Source organism: Balaenoptera musculus, chromosome 3 (assembly GCF_009873245.2).
Source record: "Balaenoptera musculus isolate JJ_BM4_2016_0621 chromosome 3, mBalMus1.pri.v3, whole genome shotgun sequence".
Taxonomy (NCBI): domain Eukaryota; kingdom Metazoa; phylum Chordata; class Mammalia; order Artiodactyla; family Balaenopteridae; genus Balaenoptera; species Balaenoptera musculus.
In genome coordinates this window covers 146,983,671-147,001,382 of record NC_045787.1, presented here as the reverse complement: position 1 = coordinate 147,001,382, position 17,712 = coordinate 146,983,671, and the positions used below count along the sequence as shown (strand labels likewise).

The window sequence follows — 17,712 nt, the reverse complement described above, 5'->3', positions numbered from 1 at the left end:
ATCCCATGACACGTGTTGTTGGCACCATGCATAAGCCAAGATCTACCAGAGTCCTACTTGGTGGCAGACAGAGCTATATTCTTTACAGAGGTTACCTCATTCAGTCCCACCATACACCTGTGAGTTGGGGACTATCACCACTGTTTGGTGAATCGGAGAACTGAGTTCCAGAGAGATTACATGCTTACAAGGTCACAGATTGAGAATTGTCTGGCTCCAAAGTTTTTTACATATTTCTTTAAAAATCACACACTATAAACAATTTAATTATTCCTATGAATATTGTGAAACCTAGAACTAGATTTGGGGTTTTAGTCAGACTATGTCAAAAACTGAAAAATGGGCATTTGGTCATTCATTATCATTACAACATATATTTTGAGCACCTACTACATGCCAGGTAACATGCTAGGCATTGGGAACAGAGTGTTGAATAAAATGGTCCATGTTCCTTTTCTCATGTGTGTGTTGTGACAATTGATAGAGACCTTAGCTCAAACTAGCTTAAACAACAAAAGGAATTTTTGGTTCATATTACTATTAAGCCCAGAGATAGGTCTTATTTCAGGTATGGCTTGATCCAGCATCTCAAACCAACAAGCCAATTTCTTTCTTTCTTTCCTTTTTCTTTCTTTCTTTCTTTCTTTCTCTCTCTCTCTCTCTCTTTCTCTCTCTCTTTCTTTCTTTCTTTCTTTCTTTCTTTCTTTCTTTCTTTCTTTCTTTCTTTCTTTCTTTCTTTCTTTCTTTCTTTCTTTCTTTCTAACTCTATTCATCCAGCAGTCTTTCTCTTGCAACTAAAACTATCTCCCCTCTTGGTTGCAAGATGATTTCTGGGACCTACATGCTTTCTTAATATGTCTAAATTGAGAGAAGCATCCTTCTTGGTAGTGAGGACACTTAGAACTCACTCAGCACCCAATTTTTTTCCACCCATGGCAAACTTTGAAGAAACCACATACATCAAAAGGCCTCCCCCCCCGCCCCCCCCAACCTTTTTGGTATTGCTGATCTGTGTGGAAACTGAAGCAAAGGAGACTTCAGAGTCTGGCTGACCCTTGCTTTCTATTTTTTGTCATCATTGGCTGTCAGTATGGAATCTGCCATGGCTGAGATATGTGTGGCTGTGGAATCAGCCCAGAACTGAGCAGAAAGAGACTTCTTTGAGTTCCAGCTAAGCCACTTCACAGCTCTTTGGTTTCTATAAATCACCTCAAAGCTCTGAGCTTCAGCTTCCTCTTTGGTAAGCAGATAACAATATCTACCCTTGTCAACTTCACAAGATTGTTGTAAAAATGCATTTCATTCATCTATTCATTCAATAACTATTTACTGGTAGCCCACTCTATGCCAGACATTGAGCTAGATTCTAAAGATACATCAGTGAATAAAACAAAGTTCCTCTGTCTCAAAGCTTATGGTAGAGGAAAACAGACTGTAAATTAATCAAAAAATGAATATATAATATATCAGGTGGTAATGAGGGCTTTGGAGAAAAATGACACAGGGTAAAGGAAATGAGGGCTTCTTTGATAGTCTATATAAGATGGTCCATGAGTGACTATTGGAACAGAGATATGAAGGAAATGAATGAGTGAGCCATGCAAAGATATTAGGGAAGAGAAGGTACAGCACATGCAAAGGCCCTGAGGTGACGGGATGATTGGTATTTATGAGGAATAGCAGGGAGGTCAGTTTGGCTGAAGCAGAGTGAATGAGGGAAGGGTGGTAGATGGTGAGGTCAGACAGGTAACATGGAGCTAAATCAATCAATTCAGGGCTCTAGGCCATGGTAAAGATGTTGGCTTTTACTCTGATTAAGATAGAAGGCATAGAATGGTGTGAGGTGATGTGTGCTTTGTAAAGATCATTCCAGCAGCTATGAGAACACGCTTCATGGGAGCTAGATTGGAAGCAAGGAGACCAGGTAGGAGGCTATTGCAATAAAGCAAGTGAGAACTGACAGAGGCTTGGATCAAGCTGATAGCAGAGCAGGTGGGGAAAAGTGGTCAGATTGTGGGTATATTTTGAAGGTAGCATCAACAAGCCTTCCTGATGGATTGGATATCAACTGTAAGAGAAAAGAGAGGAGTCAAGAATGATCCCCAGTTTGGTGCCTAAGAAGTGAGAAAATGGAATTGTTACTTATTGAGATGAGGAAGACTGCAGACAGAATAACATGGAAGGTCTCAGTGTACTAGGACCTCAGTTTTGGAAACATTAGTTTTGAGATGCCTATTAGACATCCAGATGTCTGATACATACGTATTTGGAGTTCAGGGAAGAAGTGTAGGGTGGAACTATAAATTTGGGAGTTGGTAGCCTATACAAAGCCTTAAGAATGGATAAGATAACCTAAGGAATATGTAGAGAGGAAACAATTCTGAGGTCTGTGAAAAGGAAACTCCAATATTTAGAAGTCTGGGAAGAGAGAGAGGCATGGCAAAGGAAAACAAAAATAAGAATCAGACAATGAGGTAGAAAGAGGAACGAGAGAGAGAGAAGTGAAGAAAATGGGTAAGGAAGGAGGGGCTATCATTTCCATTTATTATCCAGTAGCTTGGATGAGTATCATGATGGTAGATATAAACCAGAATATATCAGTAATTACATTAAGTGTAAATGGATTAAGTAGTTTAATTAAAAGTCTATAATTATAAAAAAATTAAAAAACAAAATTTAATTTTGTGCTTCTTACTAGAGATACACCTTGAATATAGGACATAGAGTAATTAAAAATTAAAGATCATAAAGGATATACTCTGCAAGAATTTTCCGAAAGAAAGCTGGTATACTATACCAACAGCAAAGTAGACTCAAGGCAAGAAGCATAATTAGGATAAAAATTAAAGTTTCATAATGATTAAAAGGATTAACTCTCCAAGAAAACATTAAATTTCTCAATTTATATGTACACTAAAAACATAGCTTCAAAATGCACAGAACAAAAATTGACAGAATTATAAGGAAATATAGGCAAATCCACACTCATAGTGGGAAACTTTAACACTGGGAATTTTTTTTTTAACATCTTTATTGGAGTATAGTTGCTTTACATTGTTGTGTTAGTTTCTGCTGTATAACAAAGTGAATCAGCTATACGTATACTTATATCCCTATATCCCCTCCCTCTTGTGTCTCCCTCCCACTCTCCCTATCCCACCCCTCTAGGTGGTCACAAAGCACTGAGCTGATCTCCCTGTAACACTGGGAATTTAAAAACTTTAACAATGAGAAATACTTCTCTCCATAAAAGATATAATAGGCAGAAAAAAATCAGTAAGGATATATAAAATCTAAATAACACAATTAACAAACTTGATATATTGGCATGCGCAGAACATTGTGCCCAAAAGAATGTCCATTCTTTTCAAGTGTACATGGAACATTTATGCTGGCCATAAAAGAAGTTTCAACAAGTTTCAAAAGATTGAAATCACTCAGAATATGTTCTCTGACCACAGAAAATTAAGCTGGAAATCAATAAAAAAAAAAAAATAAGTAGAAATTCCTCAAATGCTTGGAAATTTAGCAATATACTTTTAAATAGGTCACAGAAAAACTTTTCAATGGCAATTGGAAAATATCTTTAACTAAATGATAATGAAAATATATCAAAACATGGGGAATATGACTAAAGCCCTGCTATGAGAAAAATTATAGTCTTAAATGCATATATTTAAAAAGAAGAAAGGATGAAAATAAAAAAATATAGTTACCTATCTCAAAAAGAAAAGAACTGTAAATTATATCTAAAGAAATGAGAAGGAAGGAAATAATAAAAACTAAGAGAAGAAATTAATGAAATATAAAACAAACATTCAGAAGAAAAAAGCAACATGCCCAAAAGCTGGCACTTAGAAAAGAATGATTAAAATGTTAGGTTTCTGATAAGAAAGTAATAGAGAAAGCACAAACTACCAACTTGAATGAAAAAGAGGACATCAGTCCAAAGCCTACAGATATTTAAAAGATAATGACAATATGTTATGAACAATTTTTTATTAATAAATTTAAAATTTTAGATAAAAAGAAAAATCCTCAGAAAAACAAAACTAACAAAAAACTGACACAAGAAGAAATAAAAAAACCTGGAATAGTCCTATATATATTAAAGATATTGAAGCTGTAATCAACAACATCTATACAAAGAAACCTCCAGGCACAAATGGCTTTCCTGTAAGTAAATTCTTCTAAATATTTATGGAGGAAATGGCACCAATCTTACATAAACAGTTGAAGAGACTAAAAAAAAAAAGAAAATATTTCCTAACTTGTCTAATGAGGCCATTGTAACCTGGACACCAAAAACTGACCTGAAATGGAAAAAATTTACAGGTCAGTGAGTCTTACAAACAGAGATACAAAAATACCAAACTAGCAAATTAGATTCAACGAAAGATAAAAATGATAATAAATCATGATCATGTTGTATTTGTTTCAGGAATGAAAGGACAATTTCATATCAAAATAAATTACTATAATTCACCATATTGACTGAATAAAGGAAAAAAATACGATCATCTCAGTAGATGTATAAATAGCTTTTGATGAATTTCAACACCCATTCACGACTAACTGAAAAATCCTCCTTGCACAGGAATAGAAGGAATAGAAATTAAGAATCTTTAATCCAGTAAAGTGTGTTTACAGAAAAACCTACAGCAAGTGTCATTCTTAATGATACTACTGAAAGCTTTATGCCTGAGAATGAAAATGAGCAAGGATGCCTGTTTTTCCATTTTTATTAAATATTGAACCTGAGGTTCTAGTCAGTGCAAAAGGGCAAGAAAAAGTATACAATTCAGAAGAAAAAAGTAAAACCATCATTATTTGCAAAAAATATGACTTTGAACCTGGTAAATACAAAAGGATCTACAGACAAACTATCAACATGAATAAATGAATTTAGAAAGTTCATCATTAATAAGTGAATTTAACAGAGTCCCTGGGTATAAAGACAATTGTATGTAAAATCAATTTTATTTCTATGTAACAGCCAAAAGCATGTGGCAAATAAAACTTCAAAAGAATACTATTTATATCAGCATAAAAATATCAACATTAATGATAGAAATTAAGGAAGACTAAATAAATACAGGGACATACCATATTCATGGGTCAGAAGACTCGATATTGTAAAGACCTCAATTTAACCTCAAATTTAACTACAGATCCAATGCAATTAATATCAAATTCTTAAAAGTTTTTTGTGGAACTTGATGAGTTAAATCTATGTGGAAATGCAAAGGGCAAAATGCCAAGACAATCTTAAGGAGAGAGAGCAAAGCTGGGGGGTCTTCAACTATCAAATAACAAGACAGTATGTTGGCTACTATCAAAAAGACAAGAGATAATAAGTGTTGGCAAGGATGTAAAGAAAAGGGAACCCTTGTGCACTGTTGGTGGGAATGTAAATTGGTGCAGCCACTATAGAAAACGGTATGAGGTTCCTCAAAATATTAAAAATGGAACTACCATCTGATCCAGCAATTCCACTTCTGGGTATTTATCCAAAGGAAATGAAAACACTAACTCAAAAAGATATCTGCATCCCCTACGTTCATTGCAGCATTGTTTACAACAGCCGAGGCATGGAAACAAGTCAATCAATGGAAGATTAAATAAAGTGTGTCCCCCGACCGAAGGACCCAGCTCCCGCCTGCCAGGCAGCCCTCTCCATCCAGCCTCCCTCCCTGGGTACTGATGACTGCCTCATACATTTGGCATCAGCTGCCAGCTGAGACCAGCATCAGGACCCTACAGCATCCCATGTTTCTCAAAATTCTGCCCCCACCTTTATAAATAGCCCCTTAATAAACTCCTCAAATGACCCGCTTTGACTGCTCCCTGTTTCCTATCAGGACCCTGATGGATGCACAAGATAAATTTCAGCCAAGGAGAAAGAAGATGAAGGAAAATAAAGCAAAATGAGGCGATGAAAAGCAGCAGGTAGGAGGGGGTGACTCTAGATAGAGTGGTCAGGGCAGGCCTCGCTGGGAATGGAGACATTTGGATTGGGAGCTGAATGACAAAGAGAAGCTAGTCATGAGAAGAGCCAATTAAATAGGTCTATTTCTTTTGATATCCTGATCATACCCCAGGGTTAAACACTTCACTGCAGGACTTAAAGCCTTGAATGTGCATGCCCTATAATTCTCCAGGAAGGTGTAACTAAGTAGCATTTCCCAAACCACACCTTTGACCCAGATCCTTTTTCTCTAAAGCAGCGCTGTCCAATAGAAATCTAATGTGAGCCACCAGTGTAATTTTAAAACTTTTAGTAGCCACGTTAAAATAAATAAAAAGAAAGTGGTGAAAATAATTTTGATAATATAGCTTATTTAATACAATATATCCAAATATTATCAATTCAACACATAATATAAAATTATTAATGAGATATTTTCCATTCTTTTGTGAAGACTAATACTAAGGCTTTAAAATCTGGTGAGTTTTGTATGCTTCCAGCACATCTCAATTCAAATCTAGCCACATTTCAAGTGCTTGGTAGCCATATAGAGCTACCCTATTGGACAGTGCAGCTCTAGAGAATTGTGTGGATCTTCTGTTTTGCAGGGCACTCTTCAGGAAACCCTTCCCTGAAGAGGAACCCGTGGCTAGAACCTATCCCCACGGCAAAGAGCTAGGACATAATGATCTTGGAGAGGCAGCAGTGAGCGGTGGTGTGAAGCTAGATCTTAATTCCCTGCCCAGGAATTGAACCTGGGTAGCCTGGATGAAAACCAGGAACCTTAGCCACCAGACCAGCAAGGGCTAGAGGCTAGAAGCTATTTTTCCCTGGCTCTTGCTCCCACTGAAAAATGCATTTCTCACGGAGGGAAAAACTGTAAAAACAGATACAAAGTTTATTATTAGAGACATAGCACAAGAAGAAGTGGGAGAGCACACAGAGAACCAGTTTGTTTAGTGAAGACAGAAGCAAGGCAGAGATGCACACCTGGAGAGAAAGGGTGTGGGCATGCTCCTTAATGAGGAGGAACACAGTAAAGAGGCAGTTAAATCATTTATGTAGGTCAGTTCTTCCGGGTCTTTGTTTACCTTTGGCCAATTATCTGGTTCTTTTTCCACACCTGACCTGCCCCAGGGCCCTCCCCAACAAGCGTGCGCAACTTTTTTCCAAGATGGATTCCAGCCCAGAGGCCTATGGGGCAGCCTTAGTATCACATATTACGTGAGGGTGGTGCCCCCTCCTTTTTGACCCCCAAGGAGCCTTTCTGTGCATGTGCAGTGTCTTCCTTGCCCCAAGGATGGGAAATATGTGACCTCTTGATCCTTTCCTCAAACAGGGTTTAGCCCGTCTCTGTTCCTGCCATGACTGTTATCTTAAGGTGTCCACAGGAGACAAAGCCTAGCTATTTACCCTGTTTCTGTTGTTACTTCCATTTCAGAGAGCAAAGAGGTGGCTGATTGTAAATGCCTAAACTGGAGCCCACCTAGCTCCTGTCTCAGGAAATGCAAACAGGAGGCTAGTTGCAAGTGTCCAGGCTGAAGCCCATCTTTTTCTCGCCCCAATAAATGTAAATAGGAGGCCAGTTGTAAATGCTTAGCCTGGAGCCCACCTATCTCCTGTCTCAATAAGCTTCTACAGAACAGTTTAAAAGGGGTCATCCCAGAAAATGTGTGAAGCATTTTGGGAAACATCTCAACCCGTGGAAGAATAAAAAGCAAATAATGATAGGACATGGAGTCAAATCTTTCTTTTTGTACAATGCTGTTTTGGTTATCTTTTGCTATGTTAATAAATCATCCCCAAACTTAGTGGTTTAGAACAACAACGATCATTTATTTATTTGCTCATGATTTTGCAGTTGGGTGGAGCCTGGTGGGGACAATTCATAACTACTCCAAGTGGCATCAGCAGGGTCAGTTTGGCAGGAGCTGGAAGATGCATTTTCCAGATGATTCACTCACGTGGCTGGGAGTTCACCTGGGCTATCTACAAGTGAAGAATCATGGGCTTCTCCACGTGGCTGCTTGGGCTGCCCCACAGCATGGCAGCTGGATTCCAGAAGGGAGAGAGCAGAAGAAACCAGTCTTGTCAAAGCTAGACCTTGCACTGGCACAGCATCATTGCTGAGGGTGGAGAAATACAGCCCACTTCTCAGTGTAGACAAAGAACTTGTGACTGTCTTCGATCCAACATAGATGCTGTAGTCCTTTCACATCCATATTTTTTGGGAGGTGGTGGGAGGTGGTTTAAGGGAATTTTTTAAATCTTTTTTTTTATTGAAGTGTGGTTGATTTACAATCTTGTGTCACTTTCAAGTGTACAGCAAAGTGATTCAATTATACATTTTTTTCAGATTCTTTTCCTTTATAGGTTACTATAAGATTTTTTTTCTCATTATCCTATCAAGCATCGTTTACTTTTTTTTTTCACACACACACACTGTATTTTATTTTTACAAGAGATAATTAGACTGATACCAAACTATAAGATATTGAATATAGTTCCCTGTGCCATACAGTAAATCCTTATTATCTATTTTATATACACATCCATATTTTTAGTTGATCCACCCAGCAACATTTTTTCACCTTGAATAATTTATTTATTTAATAAGCTTGAAATAAATATGACAAAATCTTAACTGTATATGCATGCGTGGAACACAAATGTTTGCTATCATCATCTCTGCATACTTTTTCTGTTTTCTTTAAAATTTTAAATTAGTAGGCTTTATTTTTTAGAACAGTTTCAGATTTACAGGAAAAATTGCAAAGATTCTACAGAGTCCTCATTTAATCCTCCACTCCACACTCACAGTTCCCCTGTTATTGGCATCTTACGTTAGTATGGTACATTTGTCGCCACTAATGAACTAATATTCACATCTTATTATTGAATTTCATCATTTATTCAGAGTTCCGTGGTTTTACGTTGTTTTTTTTTTCTGTTCCAGGATCGCATCTAGGATGCCACATTACATTTAGCTGTTCACAGCGCTTTAGGTTCCTCTGGGCTGTGACAGTTTCTCAGACTTTCCTTGCTTTTGACGACCTTGACAGTTTGGAGAAGCACTGGTAAGGTACAGTGTAGGATGCCCTATTATTGGGATCTGTGGGAAATCTAACCATGGGAAAAACACCAGTGGTTTTCTCATGGTTAGATTGAGGTTATGGTTTGGGGGAAGGAAGATCACAGAGGTAAAGTGCTATTTTCATCACAGCATATCAAGGGTACATGCTATCAACATGATTTATGATTGCTGGTGTTGACCTTGATCGCCTAGCAGAGGTATGTTTGTCAGGTCTCTCCATTGTAAAGTTCCTCTTACTTGGAAGGAAGTTGCTGTGTGCAGCCCATACGCTTCCCTCCTTTAAGATGAAGTATCTGCATAAATTATCTGGAACTCATCTGCAAGGGAGATTTGTCTCTTCTCCCTTATTTATTAATTTATCAATCATTTGTTTACGTCAGTACCAACTCATGGATATTTATTTTATACTTTGGATTATAATGCAATACTTACTTTATTTTGTTGCTCAAATTAGCTGCCAGTGGCTCTTTCATTTATTCAGCAACATTTTGTTTTGGATATTATCATTGCCAGGAGAAAGATAAGAAAAAGGCAGTTCATCCAAGTGATGAGACAAGCCCAAGACATGGTAGCCCACCTCTGACTTCCAAATCTCCATTGTACCTACTCAGCCCACCAGGGCCCTTTGCTATTGCCCAAAGGACTGGCTGAGATCACCAGGAAGCTCCTCCTAGAAAGTCAAGCAGGTTACCGCTAGTTGTAGGAGGTCCTTGTGTGTGTGGCCTCTCCACAGTCTGAAAGTTCATAGCCAAGGGAAGGGTAATTATATACCTCAACAGAGAAACAAAAAAACCATCTGAACAGCACTGGGTCATAATGAAGCGGTTCAAGGCTCCATAAATAGTGCTGCCCTAGTCCTCAACCATCTCTGAAGCAAATTAAAGCTTGCCTTCATGCTTGGCATGAACTTGTTGCCCTGCCCCACCCCCGGGTCTACACGGGTCTTCACCAGGAGCACCATCCATGAACAGTGGACCGAGATCTGAGAACACTTACACAAGCCCGACATACAGGAGTTGAGCGTGCAGTGACCCCCTCTCGACATATAGTGATCTGGAACCCCACAAACCATCTCCACATGGGCTACCCACCCCCAGGCACGAGTGCCCTGGCCATGGGCAATGATTGCACAAATACTTCTCTTTGTATCCAGCAGGGAACAATCTTGAGAAATAAACTAGCTCTAGATGGAAAGTATAAAAATACCACCATAAAGAAGGTCTCATTTGAAGAAACGTTCATACCCTTCAAGGGTCTACATTGTGTCTGCGGCTCAGACATGTGGCTGTGTTTGGAGGAAAAGGCTATTTCAACCTTGATCTCAATGATGTGTTCAGGAAGTCATTCAAAGGCGAGGCGTATTTCAATACCCAAGTTCCCGTCCACATAGAGCAAATCCTGTATAGACTGCTATTAAAAACTTACCTAACACAGAAAATGCTTTTAAATCCAAAACCTCTCTTTGCCAGTATTTTTTAAAACAAAGCTGTAACGGCCAACAGGCACATGAAAAGATGCTCATCGTCACTAATTACTAGGGAAATGCAAATCAAAACTACAGTGAGGTACCACCTCACACCGGTCAGAATGGCCATCACCAAAAAGTTTACAAATAATAAATGCTGGAGAGGGTGTGGAGTAAAAGGAACCCTCCTACACTGTTGGGAATGTAAATTGGTGCAGCCGCTATAAAGAACAATATAGGGGTTCCTTCAAAAACTAAATATAGAGTTACCATATGATCCAGCAATCCCACTCCTGGGCATATATCTGGAGAAAACTCTAATTTGAAAAGATACATGCACCTCAATGTTCATAGGGGCACTATTTACAATAGCCAAGACATGGAAGCAAACTAAATGTCCATCGACAGATGAAAGGATAAAGATGTGGTATATGTATATATATAATGGAATATTACTCAGCCATAAAAAATGAAATAATGCCATTTGCAGCAAAATGGATGGACTTAGAGATTATCATATTAAGTGAAGTAAGTCAGACAGAGAAAGACAAATATCACATGATATCACTTATATGTGGAATCTTAAAAGATGATACAAGTGAACTTATTTGCAAAACAGAAACAGACTCACAGACTTAGAAACAAAACTTATGGTTACCAAAGGGGAAAGGCAGGGGAGGGAAAAATTAGGAGTTTGGGATTAACATATACACACTACTATATATAAAACAGATAATCAACAAGGACCTACTGTATAGCACAGGGAACTATATTCAATATTCAATATCTTGTCATAAACTATATTGGAAAAGAAAAAAAGCTGTATTATAAGGTATTCCAAACATATAAGCAAGTCTCGAGAATACACATGGCTTTTAACTTTTAACCAAGCTTATCGTCTTAACACTGTGCTATATTTGCACAGTTCTTTATTTTTTTAAAGAAAGAAAACATTGTAGAAGCCCTTGCAGTCTCTGTGTACATCCCCATTTCTTGTCCCACTGCCCTTCACCTGCCCTTAGCTAAAGCTGGTATTCTCGGCCATTCACACCAGACTCTTCTCTCCTGCCACTCACAACCTGTCCACTTGGTCAGGAGCGCAGCGCTAGGTAAATGCATCAGGAAGTGTGCATTGGGGGGACTCACTTATCAGAACTGCTCAGCTAAAGAACGGGACTGCTGAGCGCAACCGTCAGGAAGAGGAGATGGGGCCTTGAGGAGAGAATGGACAAAAAATACGGTGTAGAACTTGAAACACATTTCAACCTCCTGAAGGCAAAACAGGCTGCATCAGATAATATTATTATCTGTTTTGCTTAAACTCTCCTTTGTTTTTCTTAAGTCACTGTGCCCGTGATGAAAATGATTTCACATGCCAACATTAAAAAAAATCTTATGTTCTTCATTCTCTTAAGAACTGAGGGAGGAGGAGACTCAGAGCTGGAGGAGCAGGGCAGGGCAGGGCATTGGGAAACGTGGGTGAGGTCAGCATTGATCCGGCTACATAACACTGTTAAGTTCCAAAGACATAGTAAGTGTTATCAGACTTCTAAAACATGTTTGATAGGCTAGGGGATGTTTGAGCAGGCTAGTGGGTTCCAAAAATCTATTTCTGCAAGATCTCTGCTGACTGAGTTAAGGCTCTATGGATGGGTTCTTTCAGGCACATCAACTGAATCAAGATAAAAACAAACAAAGGCAGGGAGACCCCAAACCATACTTAGTTGCTAAATTTCCAACCAAACTAAATTTAAATTTTGTTAGTGAACCCTGAACTGAATCCAACCAAAGTGTTTTCAAAACCCCATTTGCCAGACTGGTTCACACTAGAAGTTTCCAGCACTGTAGACCCAGACCCCAGTCCAGCCTCTGAATTGCTGTCACTTGAAGGGAAGGAAATGGTCAAGGGTCTGTTTTGTGCCAGGCATGGTAGTGGATGTTTCACTCTCTATAGCTTATTTAGCCCTCACAAAACCCTCTGAAGGACGGCATTAACCCCATTTGATAGATGAGGACATCGGGATTCAGAGAGGTTAAGCAACCTGCACAGGGTAACACAGCCAGGAAGTAGTTTATCTGGGTGGCCCTCGGATTAAACACAACCATATGCAAGCTCCTGTTTTTCTACGGTGGTCTCACTTGTGCTGTGTGTTGGTTGGGCTGTTTTCAGATTGCAGGGAGCAGAAAGGTGTCTGGGTTCTCGTTCTCTTGGGACTTGGGAGATGAATCTTAAGAATCCAGAGGAAGTGAAGGAGCCCAGGAAACAAACGCGATCATATTAGTAGCCGGACTCAGGCTTCTTGGAGAATGAAACAGAGACCCATCCTCTCAGCGGGAGCAATGTAGCTGCTGATTCTAGTGACGCTGCCCCGCTCAACATATTCTCTCTCTCTCTCTCTCCCTCTGTCTCTCCTGCTCTGCTTGTCTCATGATTTCCGCCACATGGCTCCATATCTCAGTTCCCACCAACACCCTACTCAGTGTGTGTGTCTCCCTTTTTCAAAGGACAATTGGCAAGAGGCCAGGCACCTCATGGATGGACATCCTCACATGACCAGCTAATCCTTGGCCCCATCACGTGTGCTCAGGGTAGCAAGGTCACGTGACACAAATGTGGTTAATCATACAGAAGATACCACTGTTCTTCAGAAAGGAGGTATGGGGGTGGCGGGCCCGTGGGGTCCCAGGGACTTCCGTATCAGCTTTCCGTGGCTGCCATCACAAATCATCACAAGTTGGTATTTATTCTCCCACACGGTTCAGGAGGTTGGAGTCTGAAATTAAGGCATCAGCAAGGCTGTGTTCCCTCCAAAGGCACCATGGGAGATTCCTTCCTTGCCTCTTCTAGCTTCTGGTGGCCCAGGCATTCCTTGGCTTGCGGCTGCTTCACTCCCATCTCTGCCTCTGTCTTCATGTGGCCCCCTTCTCCCTGTGTGTCTCTGTGTCCTCCCCTCTTATTATAAGGACACCAGTGATTGGATTTAGGACCCATCCTAAATCCAGGATGATTCCATTTCGAGATCCTTAACTAGGTACATCTGCAAAGACCCTGTTTCCACATAAAGTCACAGTCTGGATTTCCAGGTGGACATGAATTTGGGGGTACATTATTTAAACCATTACATCTTCTTTATGGTACAGTGTAGTGTTACACACCCCCCCAAAGCACACCAGGGGCTGCGAGAGAGCAGGGGTCATGCCTTTGTTACTTCTTTTGGACCTGCCCCAGCATGGCGCCAGGTAGTAATTAAATGCCTACTGGCTGGACCAGAAAAGACCAGGAAAAAAATTCGGAAAAATCAATTGATGCATCATTCTATCAAAGTCCCTACCTTCTATAGGTGGCTGTGCCCAGCTTTGGCATCCTGTATTCATCACGGCTGGCTGGTAAGCATTTTCTGGGCCACCATACCACACAGCACCCTCCCCAGAGACGTGGATTTGCAACTCTGCCCTGTCTGCTGGACAGAGACCTGCCACTGTCGCTTCTCCATCCTGGAGTCGCTCTAGTGCCATCTCTGCGGACCGAACCATGCCTTCTAGTGTTTTCCTGCCCATGAGCTGACTGGCTCCAAAATGCACACGAGGTTTCCTTCCCATTGCCTCTCAGTCACTGGAGAAGACAAACGAGTCCTGTTCCGGTTCAGCCTTGTTCACTAAATGTTCTCTGGTGGGAAAACAAACCAAACCAAACCCCAGAACTCGTTTGGTTCTCAGTGATATAAAAAAATATTTGGATTTGGTTCGAGGTTGAGCAAACTGGTGCAGTTTGTTCCAGTTTCTGGTTCGTCGTTCAGGCCAAGTCCCTGCTCCAGACAGAAAGAATGTCCCTGGAATGCGTCTTCCAACAAGAGCTCAACAGCTGAAAGGGCTGGACGTCCGGACGGAGGCCGCCTGCTCAGCAGGCGCCGAGGGGCTTCCCTGTGGCTCTCAACGCTGGTCTCCCAGGCCTCGGGGTCAGGGCCTGGCAGCACATCTGGCCGGGTTCTGCAGGGAAGGCCATGCCACCTTCCACGGACTGGAAGAGAATGCCAGGCCACAGTGCCGCTGAGCCCACCCTCACCCCAAGGGACCCAGAAGAAGAGTGCGGGCAGCTGGGTGGTGGGGATCGCGGTGTAGATCAACCGCCATCTCCACACAAGCACAGCCCCGGGGATCTCCATCAGGCAGGGGCCCAGAGGAGGACCCAAAGAACTAAGTAAATGTTTGGCTGATCAGGAGACAATGGGGAGTGTTGGGTCCTGGGGCAAGCGGGCAGAGGCATTCAGATTCAACCTGTTTTTAGGCTGGTGTTCCTTCTGTGCGGCTGGCTGGTCTGAGAAGCCTGCAAAGGAACGCTCCATACCTTCCTATGCGGCAGGTGTGGATTCAGAGCACAGTTTCTAGGGCCTGCGCAGCTCTCTCCCTCCCCAGCCAGGAAGCAATGCAGAGCCAAGGACAGGCCATCAGGATACTCATCCGAAGGGAGCCACTGCAGGGGACGGAGCAGCTGGGGGCATTGGGGACATCCAGCAGTGAATCATCAATGAGGAATTTTGAAAGGAAAACACATATTTCCACTCTAGTCTCCCTCCCACACGGATCCACATATCAAAGGGCTCCTGAGATAGAGGAACTAGTCAGCAGGGCTGATCGGGTTTGCCCTGAGTGCTGGAAACCCGAGCGCTGGGACCAGAAGGCAGATCCCTGAGGGCCTGCCCCAACTCTGCGATGTAGGGAGAGACACACCTAGGCCACCACGCAGGAAGCTGACAAACACCGTCAAGGGAAACGGAATGAACGCTCCGAGAAGTGGTCTAGTCCAAACACCTCTATTTCTCAGAATTATCTTTCCTAGATCCTTACCCTTCAAATAATCAACCAAAGGGCACCCTTATCAAAGGCAAGTCGGGTGTTCCCTGACTTAGCTCGAAGCCATTTTTATTCTGCCTTGGCTACGTGAATGGTGATCGTTGCCTGAGACATAATCCAGAAACATTTCTGAGTGCTGGCTACCCGGACAGGATCAGACCCCTTGCACGGACCCCATGCTCTTAGCTGGCTGTGCGTCCTGTTCAACGAAGCTTGCTACGTGCTGGGTTCAATTATAGGTTTCCATATACTTACATCTTCATTAGTTCTACATTGCCGAGTAGATGGAATGTGCTGTCAGCTTTAAAAAAAAAAAAAAAGTGTTATGTTTTTTTTCAAGGATTCAACACTGTCTAGTCCTATTTAAAAAAGAAAGGAAAAAAAAATAGCTTGGCTGAAGCCTATATTGCTAACGGGCATGGAATTGATTCACAAGTTCCCAACTCTAGTTATATAAAAGTAATTACTGCAACCTAGAGTAATTGGTTCCATATCCAATATTCGCAGAAGGTTGTATATATATGGATTTGAATTGGGAGAGACAAAAAATGAAAAAAATGTATCAGAGAGCATTTAAACTACATATATATATATATATATATATATATATATATATACACCCTTAAAAACGTCTTTAGCTGTGTGGGATACAGATCTTTAAAGAAACAAACGAAGCAGAACTGGCAGAGACCAGAGCCCTGAAGACCCCAGAATTCCAAGACTGGGCAGTGGGTAGCCTGGGCACTGGAAGTCATGAAGACCAGAGTCTATGGCGGCCTGGAAGGCCCATTCCACAGCTGGCAGCTTTCAGCACGTGGTGGCCACCTCTTGCTCAGGGGCAGAGCCCACTCCACAGCCCTGGCGAAGCCTTTGCCTGACTCCCAGTCTATGGATTTTCGTATCTTATTTGTGGCTCTGGGAACCCAGTTCCCACTCTGTCCCCCAAGTGGGTTCCTTAGAGCTGGAAGGTATTGGCATAAGAGGACACGGCATGGGGTCAGATGCAACATTCCCATATGGCTTCAGAAACCACTTCGGCAAGGAAAGATATCCAGTGGGGAGGTCTGTGGACCTGAGGAACCTATATGGGCAAACAGAAAGCCCTTCAGAGTTGGAAACTCAGGAAGGGAGTTAAAGGCAAGCCTTCCTCAGTGATGTGAAGATGATGGAATTGACTTCATGGGTGTAAAGTGAGATTTAACATTGATCTCTGTTACGTTTCATGCTTGGTTGGAACCTAAGATCTTTTGGAGCTTTCTTTCTGCCACCTACAGAATTGCCTTTCTATCCTGGCTTTGTTTCGTCTGTAAATGTAATAAGCCTACGTTACCTATCTTTTACATATCATTAATAAAAATGCTAGAGGGAATTCCCTGGAGGTCCAGTGGTTAGGACTCTGCACTCTCACTGCCAAGGGCGTGGGTTCAATCCCTAGATCCCACAAGCTGCGTGGCACGGCCAAAAAAAAAAGGTAATCAACAGCTCAAGTCACGATAAACTGATTTTAAAAAAATTAAAATGCTAGATGATAAGGGAAGCCCTCAACCACCCAGGGACCTCCATGCAGATGGGCCCCCACCGGCTTATCAAGGTTCAACCAGGTGCATGCTCACCGACCTCCTCTACCCTCCCTCACACAGCTCCCCAGCTTACCTGTAAGGACAACGCCCGATCTGGGGAGTCGAGAGGAAGGCACAATTCAGGTTGCCAAGGGTGTCTCCTCTTTGTTTGGGTTCACAGAGAGTTAGCAAACATGGTGTGCTAACATGACCCCGTGGGGCACGCAGGCAATTCTGTGGGCGCTGGCCCAGGCTACTCCTGCAAATTCCACACCACAACTGGGGAGGCTTCTGGCTTCTCCTCCCTGTTATCTCTGGCCAGCCTCTGTGGATTCTCAGCCTGGCAAGAGAGGCCGGTTTCTAAAATTCTGGCAACTACATGGGGTCTGTCACACGCTGCCTTTGATTTGGAGGTCTTGATTTAAGCTCAAACCACGTAATTTTCATGGGGTTACTGTTCACGCCTCCTTCTCACCTCAAATTTGGTTCATCAAAGTCAGTCTTCCAGAAGGGTATGAGGGCCCAACAGTCCCCAGGGGTGTTTCCTTGAGATACACTCCATAAGAAATGTCAGGAGAAGCAGAGACACTCTTGTTTCTCCTTCTTGAGGTTCAGCCCAAGGACATGAGATATTTTTAATTAAGAGGATGAAAAAAACGAAATGTTTGAGATAGATGATTGGAAATCCAGCTAACTCATAATCAAAGTGCATTTAGTCACTTGAGAGAAGACAATGTGAGCTATGGGATGCTCCGTAGGCATAAAAGCGTTTAAA

General features: G+C 41.7%; 1 long non-coding RNA gene across 1 annotated transcript; it reads right to left on the bottom strand.

The window, feature by feature from the left end:
• Positions 1 to 7,790: 7,790 nt before the first annotated feature.
• Positions 7,791 to 17,203, bottom strand: LOC118893194. Its single transcript, XR_005019430.1, has 3 exons — positions 17,032 to 17,203; positions 15,634 to 15,679; positions 7,791 to 8,019 (listed from the first exon to the last, which is right to left on the bottom strand). It is a non-coding gene; the product is annotated as an uncharacterized LOC118893194 (long non-coding RNA).
• Positions 17,204 to 17,712: the final 509 nt, after the last annotated feature.